We start from the raw sequence: 25,926 nt of genomic DNA on the forward strand, positions 1-25,926 counted from the left end.
ATGGCTGACAATTACATTTTATATGGTAAATAAAAAGCCATATATAAAATGCATATAGTGAAACATTAGGTTGCAGTAGTTAATATGTGGACTCTAAAGTAATTCTGTATAGTTTTATAACTTAGTTGTTCATCTTACTGGTCTGTAACTTGAAAAGTAACATATCATTTTTGTGCTTTAGCTTCTCATCTACAAAATGGGAAAATAACTTTAGCTCCCTGAGGACTTGTGAGGACTAAAATATTTAATATTCAGGGTTTTTTACTACAATGTTTGACATTAATAAGCACTGAATAAATAGCAATTATAATAATAATGATTGTTACTGTATAAACTCATCTACTCAAGAGAAAATAAAACAGCAATATTCACTTTCAAGATGATAATATGAAATAACACATGATTTCTCCATTTCCAATAGATCATAATAAAAAACAAAGAAATATATGACATTTTAACAAAACATAGATAACAAAGAAAGATACTTTTAAGAAACCAGAAAATCAGAAAGTTCGTAAGTATTTAAAACAAAGGAATCAGATTATAGGTAAAGAGCATAATTGTTGAGCACTCAACAAAGAAAAAAATATATACAGCTTAGAATCAGATGAAGGGGGATTTTAAGAAAGCAAAAGAAAGTCCTCTGAACCTAGAGTTTAAGGGGCTGGTAGCATGGATAGATCATGAGACAGGTACTACAGGTGAGTAGTACATTGAGTGATTTTCTTTTGGAACATGTATCAGGGCCGTCCGTATACATAGAATGTCAAGGTAATAGATCCCAAGTCCTGACTTTACTTATTTTTTATTGATTGCTAAGTGTAGTAGTAAGCATATGCACCAAACAGAAGAAAGTACACATAGGTAATTTTTTTTTCATCATAAACATGGGAAAAAAATTCTGGTTTCAGTTCTATAAACTATAATAAAATTGTATAAAAATATGTATAAGATTCCATAATAGGATCTATTTTTCCTACCTTCCTCCCTAGATTTTATTGGTAATCAAGTTCTAACCAGATACCAACATCACGGCAATGTCTCTACACCCAAAAACAGGTATAATAAGTACAGGATTTATATTTAGAATGTATTCCTGAGGATCATGCCAAATGTCACTGGTTCTTTGTTTAACAAATCCAAATGCAACATGAACTATTGTTCTCTGAACACTGCAGGAAAAATCTATCCCCCTGACCCTTTCTTCTCATTTTTTCCAAGAACATTCTTTCCATATGCATCTATAACAACATGCTTCATTCCATAAGTGTGCTTGGTAGGGTGGAGGCAAGTTCTGTGGAGGAAGACAGAAAGAGAGTGATTGGAGACAACGTAGAGGCTTGCCAAAAAAATGGAATTAGTGCCAACATAATTGTTGATGGAATCTTGGTGATTATTCATCATTCTTGTATGGTGTTTCTTTTTTTTTTTTTAAGCTTTTATTTATTTATTTGACAGAGAGAGAGGGATCGCCAAGTAGGCAGAGAGGCAGGCTGAGAGAGAGGGGGAAGCAGGCTCCCTGCTAAGCAGAGAGCCAGATACAGGGCTCAATGCAGGGCTCAGTGCAGGGCTCAGTGCAGGGCTCTATCCCAGGACCCTGAGATCATGACCTGAGCCGAAGGCAGAGGCTTCGGCTGAGCCACCCAGGCGCCCCTTGTATAGTGTTTCTTAATTTCAGACTCTACTGAGCAGCTTTTGAAAGCCAACAAATATAAAATTATATTTTAATAAATATTAGTAAAAGAAATTATAGAGATTTCTAATTTGCACATGCTTGTATAGAATTCACATGTATAAACCATATTACAGATGATTACTTTTATTTTTGTAATTTTATGCAAACTGTGATTTACTATATGAAGTGCCTATACATACACTTTGAAAAATACCATAAATCAAATTTTAAAATTTAATGATTTTCCTGGCTCCTTCCTTACATATTTGCCTCATCTATACTGCATTGTTGATATCACTACAGACAGGGAATACAGCGTAACTAAAATATTCCTGTGTTTTACTTTTATAACACTTAGAGAGTCTGGTCTCACTGAGGTCTACTGATGGAAATGGAAGAACCAATTTGAAAGCAAGTTCAATCTGAGCAAACTCAGATATTTATTTTTAACCTTTATTGAAAATGAAATCAGTGATCTGGTATTATCAAAGTTCATCTTCATACTCTCATCAGTAGTTAGGTGCAACAATGTTTCTTTAAAAGCATAGATAAATTTGAATTATCTTTCTTAGAACAAAAGAAACATATTGGACTCATATTCTATACATGGCCTTTTTAAATTGAAAATATTATTAATATAATTATAGATTCACCTGCAGATTGAAGAAATGAATCAGAATATGAGGCTATCACTATTTTTAAGTTTTATCTTTTGTGATAAGTATGTAGTAATATCTCATTGCAGCTTTAATTTGCATTTTCCTAATTGGCAGTGATACTGAAATGTTTTCAAGTGCTTATTTACCATCTGTAGATCCTCTTCACTGAAGTGTGTATGCCATTTGTCCATTTTCTAATTAGACCATTTATTTACTATTGTTTTGTGAGTTCTTTAGACATTCTAAGTCCTGGTCCTTTTTCATATATGTGACCTATACTTTATCTTAGTCTGTAGCTTGTCTTTTCATAATAGTGACTTTGATGGAACATAATTTTCATTTTTATGAATCCCAATTTATCAATTTTTCCTTTTATTTATATGGATTGGTTGTCAGGTTTAAGAACTTTTTTCCTTAATCTTTCCTCCATTGAAGTTTCTCATCTTTGTCAAAAATCAGTTAGTCATATACATGTAGGTCTACTTTTGAATTATCTGTTCTGTTCTATTAACCCATATGTCTGTATCTGTGCCAATACAATATTGCCTTGATTATCTTAGATATAAAATAATGATTAATATTATATTTAATGAGTCTTTCTACTTTACCCTTCTTTTCTAAGCTTATACCTTTCCCTATCAATTTTAGAAAAAGATAACACTGACAGGTCCCAAATTTTGGAGTAGAATAACCTTGTCTCTAAAGGCAAAAATTGTTTCTGGGGTTTGATAACAATTACACTAAACCTTTAGATAATTTTTATTATGTTGAGTGTTCCAATCTATAAACACAGTACATCTCCTTATTTTTTAAAATTGGTTTTACTCTTTTCATCAGTATATCGTAATTTTTACTTCATAGATCCTATATGTGGTTGTTTAAGTTTCTACTTAAGTATTGGTTCATCAATTACAAGAAATATACCCCTACAATTGAAAGAGGTTAGTAACAGAGGAAGCTGTGGGCAGAGGGAGGTGGGTGGAAAAGTATATGGAACTCTTTCTACTTGTTCTTCAGTTTTTCTGTAAAAATAAAATATATTGCTCTAAATTGCTCTTCTTCTAAAATTGCAGCACCTGGGTGGCTCAGTCAGTTAAGCATCTTACTTTGGCTTAGGTCATGATCTTGGGGTCCTGCAATGGAGCCCTGTATCAGGTTCCCTGTGGGAGTCTGCTTCTCCCTCTCCCTCTGCCTCTCCCCCTGCTCCCGCTCATGTTCTCTCTCTAATAAGTAAATAAATATTTAAAATAAAATGAAAATGCTCTAAAATAAAATATATTAATTAAAATATGAGGAATGGAATATTCATGAGTATAATTAGGTATTCAAAATCAGACAATGGCACAAAAGAAAAAATAGTTAATAATAACTATTATCATCATCATCATCTTGGTATTTCATTTCTGTAGGGAAACATGTTTTGAACCAAGAATCAATGATATCAGAATAGCAAAGGAAGATGTATGACCTCAGATATCTATGTACAGGCAAATATCATGTATGTGTTTGAGCAAGAAGGAATAGATTCTCAAAAAATAAAGGCAATCTTACTCTTACTCATGTCCATGATGTAAAGAAACAGTAATGTGAAATAATTAAATAGCCCATAGGTATTTGCAGAGAGACAGAGAAGGAGAGATAGAGAAATTTTCAATTTAATATTTCTCGTGAAATGATTTAGGTAAAATAAAATGGAAGCTTAAATTTCTGTCTAAATATTTATTGATTACAAGTCATGAAGTTTAATAAAACTTCAGTTCTTTAACAGAAAATATAGGCAATAAATATAAACAGGAATGAAATTTGAAACTTAAACTTTAGAATGTTAAAAAGAAATAAGAAAGTCTTGAATGTTGTGTTAAGAGGAGGACATATTATGTTGAGATGGTCTATTTTTTTCCTGGGGCATTATGAAAGATAAATTTCAATAATTTCACTTTTTTATACTGATTTAAAAAATGTTCAAATGCATTTTCTATACATGTAAGATAAATTGGAACTGGAGAGCAAATAAGATATAAATTTTTAGACCAATAGAGAAAAAATAAACTCAACAAAAGATAGTACAGTTCCCAAGGCTTCCCAGGAAACATGGACTAACATCCTCCCATCTCTTCATCCTGACAACATAGTTTATTCAATTTCCTCATCTTTGTTAAAATTAACCACTACAACTGTATTTGTGTTGTTACCCTTCTAGTTCATTTGTCCTTGTGTGATTATGGGTTTTTAAAGCCATTTGTCTAACGGTGTTTTTTACTCTTATTTTATATATTATAATTAAAACCCAGGGGTGCCTGGGTGGCTCAGTGGGTTAAGGCTCTGCCTTCAGCTCAGGTCTTGATCTCAGGGTCTTGGGATTCAGCCCCACATCAGGTTCTCTGTGCAGCAGGGAGCCTGCTTCCCCCCTCTCTCTGCCTGCCTCTCTGCCTACTTGTGATCTCTCTCTCTGTCAAATAAATAAATAAAATCTTTAAAAAAATGTTACTACAAGGGCTGGATAGGAAAATTCTTGACACAATGACTATAGTAAATAGCCCTAAATTAATTAATTACTAAAATGTTGGTAACATTTTAATCCATACACACTAATAAGGCAGAATTAGTAGTGTGTTTACATACCATCAGAGGAAAAATAAATATTAAAATTTTAACCAAGACCACTTCATGTAGTTGTACTTAAATGAAGAGCAAGTCTCTTATAAATGTCAAACAAATTCACTGTGACATGAATGGTGGGCTTTAGAACTGTGCAGTACACAACCTACAGGAACAGACGTGGAGACCCTGTTCTGTCTGAATCATGAGCTCCCTATTGGTGTTTAATCCGTAAGTTCTTACTGGAAATAACATTTTAGGGGTGCCTGGGTGGCTCAGTTGGTTAAGCGGCCTACTGTTGATTTTGGCTCAAGTCAAGATTGCAAGGTCCTGGGATGGAGCCCTACATGGGGCTCCACACTCAGTGGGGAGTCTGCCTGAGGATTCTCTCTCTCTCTCTGCCCCTCCCCCTGCTCTCTCTCTAATAAATAAATAAACCTTAAAAAAAAAATTCTCTCTCTTCCCCTACCCCTCCTGCTTATACCTGCTCTCTCTCCCCCTCTCTCTGTCTCTAAAAAAAAAGAGAGAGAGAGAGAGAGAGAAAATAACATTTTAATGGGAAAGTATTAGTTTGAGGTAAGAAATATGTCTTTTATAAATATACTTAGTAAACTTTCTGCCACCCCAATTCTCAGAAATTATCAAAATCATTTTCTTTATGGACCTTTTATGCAATATACTGCAAGTATAACACAATAAAGAAAGCCCAGGCATTAAACCCAACGTATAAATAAGAATGAAGCTTATTATGTTATAAGCATGGTACACAAACATCCTTGTTAAAATAACAATAGTAAAACAAACAAGGATAATAATTACATTACATAATAACAATATTACCATACATTTAGAGTGTACTTTTTATCTACTAGCCAATGTTCTCAGGAGTTTATACACATAAATGGACACACTGGTTTGTTTAATTCTCACAATAACCTCGTGGGGACTTTGTCTTTAACTCATTAATCACTTCCCTTCTTTTTTCAATTTATGGCACAGCAACAATTTATGAAGATATTTTTATTATTTAATTTAATTTTGTTTTGTTTTAGTTCAAGCCCTGAGTGGAGCCCAGTGCAGGGCTTGAACTCATGATCCTGAGACCAAGACCTGAGCTGAGATCAAGAGTTGGCTGTTCAACTGACTGAGCCATCCAGGTGGCCAGAAACTATTTTTTAAAGTATCTTGTAAACTAGTAGTGTAGATTAGAAGTCAGTAGGTTTATTACAATTATTGTGCAATATATTTTGCAACTTTTTAGCTATCTGATTAAAATTCAGAGGTTCATAAATGAATCACAAGAAGAATAAAATCACTCAAATAGAACACATATACTGCAGTAACCACTTGTACTTATTTTTAAATTTTGCTTACTTCAAAAGACTGAAAAAATAAAAAAAATACAATCTGAATAAAATTATATTTATTAACTCTATTAATGATAATATGTTCATTTGGTAAGCTAAGTCTCACTTATATGGTTAGTTTCTTTATATATACCATCCATACAATTAAAGCTATTTGAAAAATAAATTCTGAGATAATTAAACATTGGTAGTGAAGAAAGGCAGCTTCCATTTGGGGAGAAATGCACTTTGGCAGTTTCTGTGATTTTGATCTCCCAATTAGGCTAGTCAAAGATGAAGACTCAAAGGAAAATTTTATGTTGTTAGATTGCTAGAAATTAGTGGCTCTTGGTGGAAAATTCCTCTTTCTGCATCACTTCTATGTGTTTTCAAAACTAGAAAAACATGTAATTATATCCCTAAACCCATTGCTACTCAATGGAATACAGTAGCTGACTCAAATCTGAAATACTTAAGTATAGCTCTGATAACAAAATCAATCTTCTTCATGTAATTCTTACCAAGTCTTTTACTTCATGTACCCCATTTCCAATTTCCCTCCTGGGTTCATTTTTTTACCTGCTTTTCAAAGCCCTTTTGATAATCAAATCACTAAACACCATTCACTCCTTGCACTTCTGGGGATCAGATCTGTCACTGGTTTATATACCTTTTTGCTCGGTGCTGATTTTGATTCATGCCTTAAAATGTCAAAGCCTAAAAGGGCAATTCCACTTTCACTTTTCAGAGCCAGTTTCAATATCAACTTTAATTGAGTAGATAGTATTTAATATAGTTCTCCTCCAGTAGGCAATAATCTTTTACCCCAAGGTTCTCTGTTTTATATTGCACAAAAGAAGGCTGACTCAGAGGTTTTTGTTTTGTTTTGTTTTTACCCTTGCTACCACTTTAACTTGGGTTGAGAAAAAAAGTTTTACAAGTTGAAATTCCCATACTTGCCAAAAATATAGACTTTAAGGAAAACATATTGTTTTTAATGTTTTAAAGGTAACAAGAGTTTAATTTTTTAAACTACTCTCTTTTTAAACCCACAGGAATAAAGGTAGCATCAATAATAGTGCAGTGGGGCATCTGGGTGGCTCAGTTGGTTAAGCAACTACCTTTGGCCAAGGTTATGACCTGCAGTCCTGGGATTGAGTCCTTCATCAGGCTCCCTGCTCAGCGGGGAGTCTGCTTCTCCCTCTGACCCTCCACTTCTCATGCTCTCTCTCTCATTCTCCCTCTCTCAGATAAATAAATAAAATCTTTAAAAATACTACTAATAATAGCATAGTGGACTGAATTCTTTTTCTCCCCCAAATTCGTAAGTTGACAACTAATCCCTAGTGTGGTATTAAGAGGTGGGGCCTTTGGGAGATGATTAAGTCATGAGGATGGAGCCCCAAGAATAAGATTGGTGCACTTACAAAAGACACAGAGTTCCCTTGTCTCTTTTATTATGTGAGGATACACTGAGATCTCACCAGAAATATCTTGACCTTGCACTTACTTGCCTTCAGTTTGAAAGAAATAAACTTCTATTGTTTATAAGCCACTTGGTCTATGCTGTTCTGTTACAGCAAATTGAACAGACTAAGTCATATAGAATAATTCAAAATACCTTAAAAGAAATATATATTCATAACCTAAATATTAATTAGATACTTACAAATTACTTGGCTAGATTCCCATGATTTACTATCGGCCAAATTTTACCACCAAATTTAAATATCAAGTACAAAAATCTCTTTTAAGTAAACATTTTTAACTATTATACCAATTCTGCCTTACAAATAGGAGCCATTATTTCTTGTATGACAATTTAATTAGCATACCCTACACTCGGAAATTCTGGAAAACATGTAACTCCAAATTGGTGAAAATTCCTCAGCTTTTCTTCAATTCCTCCAAACCATGCTTCCTCAGATTATGCACATATTTTCATGTACAACAGTAAAGTGAGGCTAAAATTTAAAGAGGAAAAAATTATTAAAAATAGAGTCAAGACTTAAAATTTTTGGTCCTGTAGGTAAGAAACTCAGACATCACCACTTGGTCCTAATAACAATTACAAAGCTGAACAGACTGAAAAATTAAAAAAAAAATTCTTAGATCCATAAGAGAGGAAGAACACAAGTCAAACCCCTGCTGTCAAGATGGGTCAGATGCAGGGAATCACAGCTTACCACAGCAGAGACTAGTGAACAGAAACAAAGATCACCGGTGCTGGGTAGGAAAACCTGAACTGTACTGATTAATTATTGGAGGCTCAGTGTGGACAAGTCTGAGAGTTAAAACTCCAGTGTATGTATGGGACGTAGTCATATGGGGGTCGGTCATCAAAATATTGTGATATTTACCTCCAGGAGCTCAACCATGTTCCCATAGTCAACATCAGAGAAAAATCCCCTGGGCTTTGATAAGAGAGGGAAAAGAAAGAATTTTGGAAATATATCACAAAACTATGTTCTTAATAAGACCTGCCCTCAGTGGAAACTAGTTCACCAGAACCTAACCTGCTGAGGTATTATGAGAGCTTAACTGTCCGGGGTAAAGGGAACTACCCAACTCCAGTCAGTTCCAGCCTTCCACATAAGTGAAGGGAAAACTCAGATCCAAGCCACTCTAACAATCCTGTCTCACATAAGGAGAAGATGGAAAAAATAAAAACAAAACAAAACAAAACAAAACAAAACACAGAGAAGCACTCCTGAAGTTCAAAGTCCAGAGGCACAGACTCACTAAAACTCTGAGATCTAATCATAGGACTATAGAATACTTCCCTCCTCCCATATCACCGTGCTACATTACTAAAGATTTATTTGCAATAGTTCCTTTTAACCAGTACATCATGTCTGTTTATCAAGAAAAAAGAAAAAAATGAAAGAAATACCAAATGCAAACAAAATCCCACAGTTTGAAGAAACCAAGCAAGTGTTAGAATGAAACACGGCAGAGATGTTGGAAAGAGCAGCAATTTAAAACAGTTATGATTAACATGCTAAGGGTTCTAATGGATAAAGTAGTCAGCATGCAAAAGCAGATTGGCAGCGTAAGCAGAGAGACAGAAATCCCAAGAAAGAACCAAGAAGAAATGCTAGAAATAAAAAACACTGTAACAGAAATGAAGAATGCCCATAATGGTATTATTAGCAGACTGGACACAGTTAAGGAAAGAATCTCTGAGCTAGAGGACATAACAATATATTATTCAAAAACTGAAAAGCAAAGAGAATTGATTGTTTAGGGGCACCTGGATGGCTCAGTGGGTTAAGCCTCTGCCTTCAGCTCAGGTCATAGTCTCAGGATCCTGGGATCAAGCCCCACAATGGGCTCTCTGCTCAACAGAGAACCTGCTTTCCCCCTCTCTGTGCCTGTCTCTCTGCCTGCTTGTGATCTCTGTCAAATAAATAAATAAATCTTAAAAAAAAAAAAAGAATTGATTGTTTAAAAAACAAAAAAAGAACAGAATATCCAGGAACATTGGGACAACTACAAATGGTGCAATGGGAATACTAAAAAGAGAAGAAATAAAGAAGTAATAGAAAAAAATCAAAAAACAAAAACCTGAAACAATAATATTGACAATTTTTCTAAACTGATGTCAGATCACCAAACCACAGATCCAAATTCAAAGAACACCAAGTAGAATAAATGCCTCCAAGACCCCCAAACAAATGAACAAACAAACAAAGTACACCAAGGCATACATCTTCAAACTATGAAAAATCAAAAATAAAGAAAAAGTCCTGAAAGAAGCTACAGGGAAAAATTACCTTACCTATAGAGGAACAAAGATAAGAATTCAACTTCTACTCACAAACCCTTAGAGCAAGAAGAGAGTGAACAAAATATTTAAAGTGTTGAGAAAAAAAAAAAAAGTACTGAGAGAAAAATGCCCACCAGCCTAGAATTTTGTACCCTTAAGAATATCCTTCAGAAGTGAAGGAAAAATACTTTTTAAATAAAAAAACAAAAAAAACAAAAAACAAAACAAAACAAAACAAACAAGACACAAACAAACAAAAGTGAGGAAATTTGTGGTTTGCAGACATGCTTTAAAGAAAGGCCTTTAAAAAGAAAGAAAATAATATATGTAACTTGGATCTATGGAAAGAGCGAGCATTAACAAAGAAACAAAAGATTCCTCACTCTTCTTAGTTTATCTAACAGATGACAGTTTCCTTAAAATAATGCCAATAGTGTATTACATTATGCATGCTTGTGTACATATGCACATATGTGTGGGTGTGTATCCTTATTCATGTATACATTTATTCTTACAAATGCTTATATAACAGTGAAATTAATGATAGCAGCAATACAAGGGGTAGTAGGGAGGAAAGAAGTAGGATTATTGTTATTAAAAGGCACTAAAAAATAAAACAAAATAAAATAAAAGCATTTACACTTCCCAGGAAGTAATATAGTGTTATCTGAAAGCAGACTTGGCTTAGCTGTAAATGTATATTGCAAATTCTAAAACAACCACTAAAATAAATATTTTTAAAAGTATAACTGATATAATGATAAAGGAGAGAAAGTGGACTCATATAAATTACTCAATAAAAACTACAAGAGGAAGAAAAAAAGTGAACAAAGAAATAGGAACAAAGAAAAAGGGCAAAAAATAGAGAACTAAGAAATGTATGGTTGATATGAATCTAACTGTATTAGTTATCATTCTGAATGTCAATAGTTTAAATGCACCAGTGAAAACACAAAATGGATTGTCAAAATGGATCAAAAAATAAAATCTAACTGTATATCTGTATATCTGTATAACTGTATATCTGTATATTTGTATAACTGTAAATCCATATCAAATATAAAGGCATTTATACACTTAAAGTAAATGGAGTGGAAAAATATATGATGTTAACACCAATCAAAGAAAGCAGGAGTAGCTATATCAATTTCAGACAGAGCTGACTTCAAAACAAGGACATTTATAAGGGTAAAGAAGCACATTATGCAATGGTAATGGGTCAATTTTCTAAGAACTATTAGAATCTTTAACATGTATGAACCTAACAACAGTGCATCAAATAAAGTGAGACAAAAACTAACAGAATAACACAGAAACAGATGAATCCACTAATATAGTTGTAGACAGCAACAGCCCTCTATCAGAAATGGATAGATCCAGAAGGGAGAAAATCAGACAGGACATAGTTGAGCTCAAGACCAACATGAATCAACTGAATATAATTAACATCTGTACACGACTTTACCCAACAATAGCAGAAAACACATTTTTTTTTCATGTGCACATGGAACATTTACCAAGACAGGTCAGTTTCTGGTGATAAAATATACCTTAACAAACTTAATAGGATTGAAACATACAATATCTACTCTTAAAATACAGTGGGATTAAACTAGGAAATAATAACAGTAAGAAAACAGGAAAATCCCTAAATGTGTGGAGATTAAACAACAGAGTTTTTAAATAAAACATGGTTCAAAAAAGAAAACTCAGAGAAGTTAAAAACAATTTGAACTAAGTGAAAATGTAGGTACAAGTTATAAAATTTGTGGAATGCAGTAAAAAGCAGTACTTAAAGGGAAATTTATCACACTGAATAAGTAATTACAAAAGAAGAGAAAAATAAAATCAAACACCTAAATTTCTATCTTAACTAGAAAATGAACAATAAATTAAATCCAAAGTAATCAGAAGAAGCATAAAAATGAGATAGAGCAGAAACCGGTGCTATCAAGAACAGGAAATCAATAGAGAAAATCAATTAAACCTAAACCTAAATGTTACTGAATAGATGAGCCTTTAGACTTGCTAACCAAAAAAAAAAAAAAAAAAAAAAAAAAAGAGAGAGAGAGAGAGAGAGAGAGGAAATAAATTACTAATATAAGAAATGAAAGAGGACATCACTACAGATCCCATGGACAGTAAACAGATAACAAACAAATACTATAAATAATTTTATGACCACACATTTGATAATCTAAATGAAATGAACCAATCCCTAGAAGACACCATCTCACAAAAACACACAAGAAGATATTGATGCTCTGAATAGGCCTATACCTATAAAATAACTTGAATCAATGATTAATAACCTTCCAAAACAGAAAGCACTAAGCCTAGATCAGGTAACTGGTGAAGTCACCAACATTCAAGGAATAAATTATACCAATTCTCTACAAACTTTTTCAAGAAAATAGAGTAAGAGGGAATACTTCATAACTCATTTTATGAGGCCAGCATTACCCTGATATCCAAAACAGACAAAGAGATATTGTAAGAAAGCTATAAAACAACATTCTTCCAAACATAGATACAAAAAAATCTTTAACAAAATATTAGAGAGAGAGAGACATAAAAGAAAAGAAAAAGAAAAAGAAAAAACAATGTGTAAAAAGAACGATATACCACAACCAAGTGGGATTTTTCACAGGTATGCAAGACTGGTTTAACATCTGAAAATCAATTTATATTATATCCACAAGAAAAAACTCACATGGCTATATCAAGAGATGCAGAAAAAGCATTTAACAATCCAACACTGATTCATAATAACACCCTCAGTAAACTAAAAATAAAGGATACTCCTCCACTTGATGAGAAATATCTACAAAAATTCTACATCTGACATCATACTTAATGGTGAGAAACTGGAGGTTTTCCTTTCCTAAGATAAAATACAAGGCAAGTATGTTCCCTTTCAACACTACTTTCAAAATACTGGAAATTTTAGCTAAAACAAGAAAGCAACAAAACAAAATTAAATACAGATTGGGAAGGGAGAAATAAAATCTTAGCTTACAGCTGGCATGACTGTCTGTGTAAAATATTCTAAAAAACTAATAACAATAACAAAAAACCTCCTGAAATTAACAACTGATTATAGCAAGGTTCAGGATATATAGGTTATTATAATAAAGTTCATGTTCTCCTATAGACCAACAATAAACAAATTACTTCGAAATGAACAAAAGAACACCATTTATATTAGCATCCAATAAATAAAATACTTAGGTATAAATCTAACCAAATACACATAAGACCAATATGAGAAAAACTACAAAATTTTCATGAATAAAATCAAAGAAGGACTAAATAAATAGAGAGGTATTTCATTTCCATGGATAGGAAGACTCAATATTAACAAGATTTCAGTTATTCTCAAAGTGATCTGTAGATTCAATGCATTCCCAGTCAATATCACAGCAAGTCATTTGGTAGATATCAACAGCCTGATTATAATGTTTATATGGAGAGGCAAAAGGCCCAGATAGCCAACACAATATTGAAGATCAAAGCTGAAAACTGATGTTATCCAACTTCAAGGTTTACTTTGCAGGTGCAATAATCAAGACAGCATAGTACTGGTGAAAAAATAGACACAAAGGTCAGTGGAGCAGCATCAAGAGCTCAGAAATAAACCCACATAAAGACAATCAATTAATTTTTGACAAAGGAGTAAAGTCAATACAATGGAGAAAATATAGTGTCTTCAATAAATGGTGCTGGAAAAACTCAAAATTCTCATTCAAAAAAAGATCAATCTGGACACAAACCTTATTCCCTTCACAAAAATTACCTCAAGTAGGATCTTAGACCAAAATGTAAAACAAAATTATAAAACACCTAGAACATAACATTGGAGATATTCTAGATATCCTTGGTATGGGAAGACTTTTTAGATCCAACACCAGAAACTCAATCCATTAAAAAATTTGATAAGCTGACTTCATTAAAATTAAAAATATCTGCTCTGCTAAAGACAATGTCAAGAGAAAGAGAAGACTAGCCACACAGTGGGAGAAAATATTTGTAGAACACACATCTGATAAAGGACAGCTATCCTATATATGAAAGAATTCTTAAAACTCAACAATAAGAAGACAACCTGATTAAGAAATTGGTCAAAGGCTTTAACAGAAACTTATCAAAGAAGATATACAGATGGCAAATAAACTTATGAAAATATGCTGCGCATTGTAAGTCATCAAAGAAATAAATTTCAATGACATACCAGTACACATCTATTAGAACGGCCCAAATCCAAAACACTGACATCTCCAAATGCTGGAAAGGATGTGAAGGAATAGGAACACTTATTCATTGCTGGTAGAAATTCAAAACATCAGAGTCACATTAGGAAGAAATCTGGTAATTTTTTATAGAACTGAATATACTCTTACCATAAGATTGATCAACCACACTCTTTGTTAGGGATTTGAGAGCCTATGTCCACCCAGAAACCTCTGAGATTTGAGGGTAATGTCCACAGCAAACCTCTGTAAGCAGCTTTATTCACAATTGTCAAATATCGGAAACAACCAACAACCCTAACTGTAAAAACTTGGAAACAACCAACCAACAACCAACTACCAACAACCATGTACTTCAGCTGATGAATGGATAAGCAAACTGTGGTATCTAGACAATGTACTATTATTCAGTGCTAAAGAGAAATGATCTGTCAAGCAATGAAAAGACATAGAGAAAACTTAAATATATATCACTAAGTGAAAGAAGCCAGTCTTTAAAGGCTATATAGTGTATGACTCAACTATATGCCATTCTGGAAAAGAAAACTATGGAGATAGTAAAAAGATCAGTGTTTGACAATGGTTCTGGTTGGTGGGAGGAATGGACGGAGGGGGGGGTAGAGAAGATTATTAGAGTAGTAAAAATAATCTGTATGACACTACAACGATGGGTACATATCATTATACTTTGCCTAAAACCACAGAATGTACAACACCAAGAGTGAACCCTAATGTCTCTTATCCTCCATTTATTCAACCATTTATATACACCCATACAGAATCATAGATGCCTGTTTTATATTTTGGATTATAATCCAGTGATACTTTAGTTGTTAAAATTGTTCCAGTTTTGGCCAGTTGGGAGGTCCTTTATTTGGCCAGTGTCCCTCTGACATACACTCATGGGTGTGTGCACGTGTGCATGCATATTTAGCATCTCTTACTTGACAGCATTAAAATACAGTTTCCAGCCTCATCTTTAATATTTCTTTCCCCAATCCTAGAAGCAGACATTTCTCTGATGAACCTTTTATTCTTTTATGGAGAATAGTATTCAAAACTAGTATCTGTGTGTTAGGCATGCTCATGGCTGGTGGAATGCCATTGTTTCTAAGGCACATTCAACTGAGAAAGCAGAAAAATGTAGCTGTATACTAATCTGTATACATATATAATATATAGTATATATATATATTAGAAACAATGTTATATACACACACACACACACGTATGTCTATATATTTTAGCATGCAATATGTGCATATATATGAATAAGTCTATGAGTTCATGCTGGTCTATATCTCCCAACCATTATCATATATATCATTCTAACCATGCTTATCTGCAAACTGCTACCTCAAAAGTGAGAAACCTGGCTCCCATCATCCTACATAGCAGTAGCAGAATTGATAACCCACACCTCTGGGGGTGGAGGAGGGCTTTATCAACTAATGCACAGTGTTTATGTATACTTTCATTTGAATTTAGTATCACAGACTCCACTCATTTCCAAAGTTACTTAGGTCAGAAAATTTCCACCACCCCCACCACATTAAATGAGGTTGTTGTATATATTTGTAATGCAATTAGACTGTTTTGTCACATTCTACATTCCATCCTTGGATCACCCACTTCCTGCATGATTTTTTTTTTTAATTTTGCATACAGTAAGGAAAACTGTGTTTTAAAGCTTTAACAGGCTTTAACAAATCAGGTGTTGTATATCCACAATTACAGTATTATACAATAATTAAATCATCCTGAAACAGTCTTCTATGCTCCATGTATTCAGACCTCCCACTTCTTCCCAAGAGCTCACAGCAAACAATAATCTTTTTACTGTCTCTACAGTTTCATCTTTTCTAGAATGAAATATAATTGAATCATATAGCATGTAGCCTTATCAGATTGACTTATTTTACCTAGCAATGTGCTTTTTTGGATTACCAGTGTCTTTTCACTACATGGTAGTTTTGTTTTGTTTTGTTTTGTTTTAACAGAATAATCGCCCATGACATGAATGTATCATAGTATTTTGGGGGAGCCATGGAGTAAGCTGCTCCTTACTAGCATGCAGGCTTTTGCTGGACTTAAGTTTTGAAATTAGCTAGGTGGATACCTAGATGTGCAATTAGTCATTCATATTGTAAAACCATGTTTAGCTTCATAGGTAACTGTCAAAATGGAGGCTGTACCATTATTATTCCCATAAGCAATGAATGAGAGCTCCTTTTGTTCCACATCCTTTACAGCAATTGCTATCATCAGCTTGTTGTTCTTTGACCACTGTAATTTGGTGTGGTGGCGCTTTATCATTTTTTTTTTTTAAAGATGTATTTATTCGAGAGAGAGGAAGGGGGAGGGGGAGAGAGAGAGGGAAAGAGGGAAAGAGAGTTCTAAGCAGACTCCTGCTGAGCAAAGAACCCAAAGGAACTGACATAGGGCTCTATCCCGTGACCCTGAGATCATGACCTGAGCCGAAATCAAAAGTCAGATGCTCAACTGACCCAGGCAGCCCTTCTTTATCATTGTTTTCATTTGTAAGTCTCTAATGGCAAATAATGTTGAGAATCTTTTCATAACGCTTATTTCTCATCTATGTATATATGTATGTATCTATACACCTATATTTGATAAGGTATCTATACAGATCCTTGCCTTATTTTTACCTAGATATTTTTTCTTACTATTAGTTGTGAAATTTATTTTTGTAATTTGTACGTAATTGCTTTATCATGTGTCTTAGAAATATTTTCTCCCAGTCAACTGATTATATACTGACTTTCTTAGTAACTTATTTCATAGAGCAGGTGGCATTAATTTACTAAAATTCAACTTACCAATTATGCTTTTATGAATCATGATTTTGTATTGTACCTCAAGCTAATTGCCAAACTCAAGGCAACCTAGATTTTCTATGTTTTTTTTTGCCGGAATATTTAGTTATACATTTTACCTTTAGGTCTATGATTTATTTTAAGGTATTATTTGTAGAAGATGTACAGTCTGTGAATAGAGTTTTTCTTTTTCTTTTTTTCCTTTATGTCTCTCTCTCTCTCTCTCCCTTTCTCTCTCTCTCTCTCCCTCCTGCTCTCTCTCTGTTTCTCTCTTTCCTTTGGTATACATTTGTCCAGTTATTCCAGCAAAACTTACTGAAAATATTATCTTTTTTAAAAAATATTTTATTTATTTAACGGAGAGAGACAGTGAGAGATGGGACACAAGCAGGGGAGTGGGAGAGAGACAAACAGGCTTCCTGCTGAGCAGGGAGCCTGATGTGGGGTTCAATCCCAGGATCCAGGGATCATGATCTGAGCCAAAGGTATACGTAATGACTGAGCCACCCAGGTGCCCCCGAGAAGATTATCTTTCATAGTTGGATTACTTTTCCTCCTTAATGAAAGATATGTTGCCTATATTTGTGTGGTGTAATTTTAGGCTATCTGTTCTATTCCATCAGCCTACACGCTGAATCTCTCATCAATACCATGCTCTTTTGATTACAGTAATTGTAGAGTAAGTCTTGAAATCTGGTAGTGAGACCTCTGAGTTTGTTCTTTGTTACTGTGTTGTGCATTCTAGATATTTAGCCTTTCCATATAAATTTTAGAACCAGTTTGTCAGCATTTACAGAATAGTTGGCTCATGTTTTGATTAGAATTGCATTGCATTTACAGAGGTGGGAAGATTGGTATCTCAACAATATTGATTCTTGCAATCCTTGGACACAGAATATCCTTTCATTTATTAAGATATTCTTTAATTTTTTCATCATAATTTTGTAGTTTTCCACATATAAATTCTGCACATTGTTGATGCAAATGCACATTTTCACTATTTAGCTAGAAAAGAGTTTTGTCTAAGATTCAAAATCTCATCATGTAATATCCAGAATGTGCAGATTTCAATTGAAAACTCATACTTATACCAAGAAATAGAAGATCATACACTGAAAGAAAAATGGGAATCACAGATGCCAAAAGTAAAAAGACAAATACGTTAGAATTGTTAAATTATTTTAAAACAGCATCCTAAACATGATTCAATGAGTAATTATGAGCATGTTCAAAACAGGTGAAAATTATTGAGAGCCTTAGCAAAGAACTAGAAAAGTCTCAGAAAGAAATAGAAAATTGATTATGAACCCTTTTTGGAAAAAAGTAAGAGAAAATATTTAGGATCTAGAGGTAGGTTAAAAAAAAAGTGTTAGAATTGAACTAAAATCACAGTCCATAAAAAGAAACAATGATAAATTGGACTTCATCAAAATTAAAAATCTTTGCTCTGCCAAAACTTTCTGTTAAAAGAATGAAAAGATAAATTACAGACAAGGAGAAAATATTTTGCAAACCGCATATCAGAAAAGGGACTAATGTCTTGAATGTATAAAGAACTCAAACTCAAAGGAAAAACGGGGTGCTTGGGTAACTCAGTCAATTAAACGCCCCACTCTTGCTCTCAGCTCAAGTTTTGAATTCAGGGTTGTAAGTTCAAGCCCTGTGTTGGCCCAGGGCAGAGCCCACTTTAAAAAAAGAGAGAGAGAGAGAGAGAGAGAATAAATAAGGATTCCAATTAGAAAATGAACAAGAGACATGTGCTACTTCATTGCTGATTGTATACAGATGGTGAATAAGAACATGAAAATATGTTTAGGAAATGCAAAATAAAATCAGTGAGATATCACATCTATGAGAATGGCTAATTTTTTTTTTAAAAAGTGACAACAACAAATGCTGGCAAAAATGATTTCATATATTTTGGGCAACAATGCACAATGGTACAATCACATTAAGAAATGGTTTGGCAGTTACTTATAAAACTGTTTAATATACTGCAATCCAGTAAACTGTGCAACAAAAACTATGAGTGAAAAAATAATCCTAGAATTTTACACACTGCATGATTCCATTTACATATTTTAGAAATTACAAAATAATAGATACAGAATCGGTTAGAGGCTGCCAGGAGTTCAGTAGGTGGTGGGGAAGACAGGAAAATGGATGTGGCTTTTAAAGGCCAGCATGAGAAATCCCTGCCGTAGTGATAACGCCCTATGTCATGGCTGTGTCCATGTCAGCATCCTGGTTGTGACATAGTACCATACTGCAAGATGTTCCTGTTGGGAGAAACTGGGTTAAAGCTACACTGACTCTCTGCATTATTTCTTGCAAAGTGCTTGTGAATCTACAATTTAGCAAGTTTTTAAGTTTAATACAAAATATTATCTGTATCTATCTGTAAATATTAGTTGTATTTGTTTCCACTTCTCCTGTAAAAAGTTATTGCAAACTTGGAGGTTTAAACAACATAAATTTATTTTGGGGAAGTCAGAGTCCCAGTTCTCACCGGTCTGAAGCCCAAGTGTGCAGTGTTGGAGGGGCTCTGTGGTGGAATCCGTTACCTAGCCTATTCTAACTCTATTTCAATTTTTAGAGCTGTATTCCTTGCATTCCTAGACTTCTGGCTTCTTTCCCACCTTCAAAGCCATCAGTGTAGCATCTTCAAGCCCCTCCCCCGCCCCATTCTCTTCCTCTGCTTTTGTCATCGCGTTGCCTTCTGCTTCTCTGATCTTCATTCCTCTTACAAAAACACCTGTGATTATAGCAGATCCACATGAAATCCAGGTTAATCATATCTGCCAAGTGCCTCTTGCCATATTAGGTAACATTCACATCCTCTGGGGATTATGATGCAGCTATCTTGGGGGAGCATTATTTAGCTTACTGCACAGTTAATGATAAATTTTCAGAAATATTATTCATGAGGTCATGGCCTGCATTGCTAAAGGTTAGCTGAAATGGAAGGCAAAGGGTAAAATAACTTAAAATGTGCATATTTCTCTAACAGCAAACTATAGTTTGTAAATGAGAAAAATCATGAATCTTCTGTAAAGTCAAAGGTGACTTCTAAGCACTTAAAGTAACCAACAATATGTTTAAAGATCTATTGTTGTAATATGAACTAAAACCAGGTTTAACACACATGACATTAATAAACTGCCACTTTATTATAAGGAAATGATTATATTCTTGAGGAAAAATTTGAAAGCATATTTCATTAGTTAGATGTGCTAATATAGTTTTATGGTTCAATTATCAGTGGAGTTTCAATAGAACAAAGAAGTTTGCAGGTTTGAAAGATAAAGCCTGTTTGTTTTACTTTAACTTTCACACACTGAAAAAGAAAATACCAGAAACTCCCCAAGGAAAACATAATTACTTTGATAAACAACATTTATTGAAAATATTTGTAGGGATTTTTCTTCATGGTACATTGCATTTGAAGTGCAACTTAATGGAATTAATTAAAGCTCTATTTGAGGTACCTAACCTGATTCACTGACTCTTTTGTTTTTGTTTTGTTTTGTTTTTAATTTGGTCCATTGCCACATCTAATAGAATATAATACAGAATCAATTTGTCTATCTATAAAATTAATTGAAAAATACTCTTTTATTTGCTTTTATAGAAGACAAATAGGTTTTAAGATGTGTATGAACATTAAAATTTAAAAAGCTAGAAATCCCTTAATTGCTGTTAACAAAAATGCATTCTTATATACATGCTAGATATCTAGAATAGTTGGCAAAGTTAACCTCATTTTCTATGTTTTGGGTCAAAATATTTTTGTACATTTATTGTTTTCATCATGTTAAGATCAGCAATGTAATAACAGATATTTAATAGATGGGTATAATATCTGGTTTTGATAAATGTGTCTCATTTCTCCCATTTTTCTATTCAATGCAGTCACTAAAATAAAAGGCCTTCTTAAGTTCTTTATCATTCGGCTTTCTCCTGTTTGCCCAAAGTTGAGCTAATTCAGTGTAATCTGTAACTTGGAAAAATAATTGTTTCATGCTCACAGATTGAAAGAATTAATTTTTTTAAAACATACATACTTCCTAAAGCAATGTACAAATTCAATGTAATTCCTGTCAAAATCCCATGACATTTTTTACAGAATAGGAACAATTCTAAAATTTGTGTGGAACTACAAATACCCTGAATAGTCAAGCAAGCATGAGAAAGAAGCACAAAGCAGGAGGTGTCACACTCTCTGACTTCAAACTATATTAAAAAGCTATAGTAACCAAAACAGAATAGAATTATCCAATGGAAAAAATAGAGTCTCCTCAACAAATGATGTTGGGAAAATTGGACAGCCACATGCAGAATGAAACTGGATCATTTCCTTACACCACACACAAAAATAGGCTCAAAATGGAGGAAAGACCTCAATGTGAGAGAGGGATCCCATCAAAATCCTAGAGGAGACACAGGTAGCAACCTCTGTGACCTCGGCCACAACAACTTCTTGCTCTACATGTCTCCAAAGGCAAGGGAAACAAATGCAAAAATGACCTATAGGGACTTCATCCAGATAAAAAACTTTGCACGGCAAAGGAAACAGCTGACAAAACAAAAGACAACTGACAGAATGGGAGAAGATATTGCAAATGACATATCAGTTAAAGCGCTAGTATTCAAAATCTATAAAGAATTTATACTCAATACCCAAAGAGCAAATAATCCAGTCAAGAAATGGGCAGAAGACATGAACAGACATTTCCCCAAAGAAGACATACAAATAGCCAACAGACACTCGAAAAAATGTTCCACTTCGCTGGGCATCAAGGAAATACAAATCAAAACCACAATGAGATACAACCTCACACCAGTCAGAATGGCTAAAAGTAACAAGTCAGGAAACAACACATGTTGGTGAGGATACAGAGAAAGGAGAACCCTCCTAGACTGTTGGTAGAAATGCAAGCTGGTGCAGCCACTCTGGAATTTCTTCAAATTCCAAGTATAGAATTTCTTCAAAAAGTTGAAAATAGAGCTACCCTATGACCCAGCAATTGCACTGCTTGGTATTTACCCCAAAGATACAAATGTAGTGATCCAAAGGAGCACCTGCACCCTAGTGTTTATAGCAGCAATGTCCATAATAGCCAAAATAGGGAAAGAGACCAGATATCCATCAACATGAATGGATAAAGAAGAGGTGGTATGTATATATATATACCACATGTGTGTGTGTGTGTGTGTGTGTATGTGTATACACATACATATATATACATATATATACATATATACACACATATATAAACACATATGCATATACATATACATACATATACACACAATGAAGTATTCAGCCATAAAAAATGAAATATTGCCATTTGCAATGATTTGGATGGAACTAGAGAGTATTATGCTAAGCTAAGTAAGTCAACCAGAGAAAGACAATTATCATAAAATCTCACTAATATGTGGAATTTAAGAAACAAAAGAGAGGATCATACAGAGAGACTGGAAAAAATGAAACAAGATGAAACCGGAGAGAGAGACAAACTATAGGAAACTCTTAATTCTAGGAAACAAGCTGAGGGTTGCTGGAAGGGAGGTGGGTGGGTGGATGAGGTAAGTGGGTGATATACATTAAGGAGGGCATGTATTGTGATGAACACTGCGTGTTATATAAGATTGATGAATCACCGACCTCTACCTCAAAAACCAATAACACATTACTTGCTAATTAATTGCATTTAAATTAAAAAAAAAAAAACAGTGGAAAAAACAATCATGGGGATTGGGGTCAAATCTCTGGGCTACTAACACTGGCTTTGCCTTAGGCAAATCCCTTCTCCTTTCTGGGCCTTTGTGTTCCCACATGTAAAATAACAGTGTTGAACTCAAGATCAAGGATCAAGAAAGATTTTCTATAATAGGTCAGAGAGTAAATATTTTAGGTTTTGCAGAATAGACTGTTTTATCGCAACATCTCAGCTCTGTCACTGTAGCATAAAAGTACCCCCAGGCAAAATATAAGTGAATAAGCATGGCAGTATTCCAATAAAATATTATTTACAAAAACAACAACAACAAAAGAACAGTATAGAATTGGCATAAAAACACAAAGAATAATGGAAGAGAATAGAGAGAACAGAAATAAATCCACACATATACACTAAGTCGACTTATGATCAAAGAGCCAAGAATATACCATGGGAAGAGGATCATCTCTTCAGTAAGTGGTGTTGGGACAACTGGACAACTATGTACAAGAGACAAACTGAACCTGTATCTTACACCACACACAAAAATTAACTCAAAATGAGTCAAAGACTTGAATGTAAGATTGAATCCAAAATATCCTCAAAGGGGGAAAAAAAAAATATATATATATATATATATGGGATAGGCTATGTGACACTGGTCTTGACAATGATTTTTGGAATTGACACCAATAAAAAAAAAAGCAACAAATAAACACATAGGACTACATCAAACTAAAAATATTTTGCATAGCAAAGGAAACCCAATGAAATGAGAAGAGAACCTACTAAATGACTGCAAATATTTGCAAATCATATTCATGATAAGAGGTTGACATACAAAATATATAAAGAACTCAAATCTGAATGGAAAAAAATCTGATTAAAACATGGGCAGGGGATTTGAATAAACAATTTTTGAAAGAAGACTTACAAATGGCCAACAGGTACATGAAAAGATGCTCAACTTCACTAATCTTCAGAGAAATGAAAATCAAAACCACAAAGATATCACCTCATACTTGTTAGAATGGCTACTAATTAAAAAAAAAAAAAAAAAAAAAAAAAAAACAAGAAATAACAAGTGTTAGCAAGGATATGGGGAAAAGTGAACCCTGGTGCACTGTTAGAATGTATACTGGTATAGCCACTGCGGAAAACAGCACAGTTTCCTCACAAAGTTAAAAATAGAGCTACCAAATGATTCAGCAATTTCACTTCTAAGTATTTATCTGAGGAAAATGAAAACAGCAATTTAAAACAAACAAACAAAAAATATATATGTACACTCATGGTCATTACAGTATTATTTTCGAAAGCCAAGTTTTGGAAAAAAACCAATTGTCCACTGATGGATGGATGGATAAAGAAAATGTGAGATAGTTAGATGATAGATAGATAGATATAATTCAACCATAAAAAAGAGGGAAATCTTGACATTTGTGACAGCTTAGGTGGAACTTGTGGGCAGTATGTTAAGACCAACACAACAACACAGAGAAAAACAAATACTGTATGACCTCATTTATATATGGACTCTAAAAGATAAAAAACTCATAGAGAACAGACTGGTGGTTGTCAAAGACAAGGGTTGTGCGAGAAAGTGAAATGGGTGAAGAGTGTCATAAAATAACAACTTCTAGTTATAAAATAACTCATGTGAATAGAATATACTTCATGGTGACTATAGTTAAAAATAACATATTACATATTTGAAAATTGCCAAGAAAACAGAGCTTAAAGGGCTCACTACAGGAAAAAAACATCAAGTGTGTATGGTGAGATATGTTAACTAGACTTATTGTAGTGATCATTTTACAATATACACAAATCTCAAGTCATTATGTTGTATGCCTGAAAATAATGTAATGTTATTTTGTCAATTAAACATCAATAAAAAAAGTCAAGAGCTTAGCTTTGCTACCATTCTGATACTGTTTTTTACAGAAAGGACAAAAAATAAATTGATATTAAAAACAGTTTTGGATAAAATTAATCAAATTTATGAACTTTCCATTGGTAATATATTTGAATTTCTTTCCAAAAAATTCCATATGGCATGCACAAAATTAACCAGCAAGTAGCTGATTGTTATATCATCCAATTCAGCTATGTGCATTACCAGGTGTATGGATGTGAAACACCTCCCTAATCCAAAAGTTCTGAGAAATTCATTGAAATATAATTTTGGAAAGGAGTAACTGAAGGTGTATATTTAGCTTTTATATTTATCATACCCATAGCATAGGAGATACTAGAAACTTTAGTTACTATTCCACTTATTAAACATGTATCGATGCAGTACCTACTACTTTTCAGACATTATTCTATACATTGCTATTGCAGAAGTAGAAAAACTATACAAAGGGTTGGTTTTCTTGGAACCGGTACATTTTACTCTATAGAGAAACAAATATGCACATAAAGGTATTGCATGTCAGAAATTACATAAGATAAAGAAATATAAAAGAGGGGAAAGAGCATATATGATAGGGTATTTTATGTAAACATGAAATAAAGTGAAAATAAACCCAATGTCTCCCCATTTCAGCCTTCTATTACCTGGATCCTCAAAATCCACACTGACACTTAACAATCAAGGAAGTATGATAGATGGCAAATTAGAATTCAAAATTGGTCTAACCTTTTGCCATTAAATTATCTTTCTTTACAAATTAAACAAACAAACAAACATGCAATACTATGTGAATACCTCACTATGTGAGAGTTTGGGGGGAGAATTCTTGTAGAAGCCCAAGATCCCAAAGGCCCAAGAAGCAGGAGCTTCAGTGTCCAAGGGCAGAACATGGAGATCCCAGCTAAGGGAGAAAGTGATCACCTCTTTGTTCTATCCTGATGCTTAGCAGATTTGACAATGATCACCTACATTGAGGAGGAAGATCCTTACTCAGTCTACTGATTAGAATACTAATAATCTCCTCCACAAGCATCCACTGGAACAAACCTAGAAATAACTTTTTACCAGATATCTGGGCATCCCTTAGCTCAGTCAAATTGATGCACAAAATTTACCATCACATATATTTGCAATATAATTTTTAAAAA

The sequence above is a fragment of the Enhydra lutris genome, unplaced genomic scaffold, assembly GCF_002288905.1.
Source record: "Enhydra lutris kenyoni isolate GAN:26980312 unplaced genomic scaffold, ASM228890v2 scaffoldscaffold36, whole genome shotgun sequence".
NCBI lineage: Eukaryota > Metazoa > Chordata > Mammalia > Carnivora > Mustelidae > Enhydra > Enhydra lutris.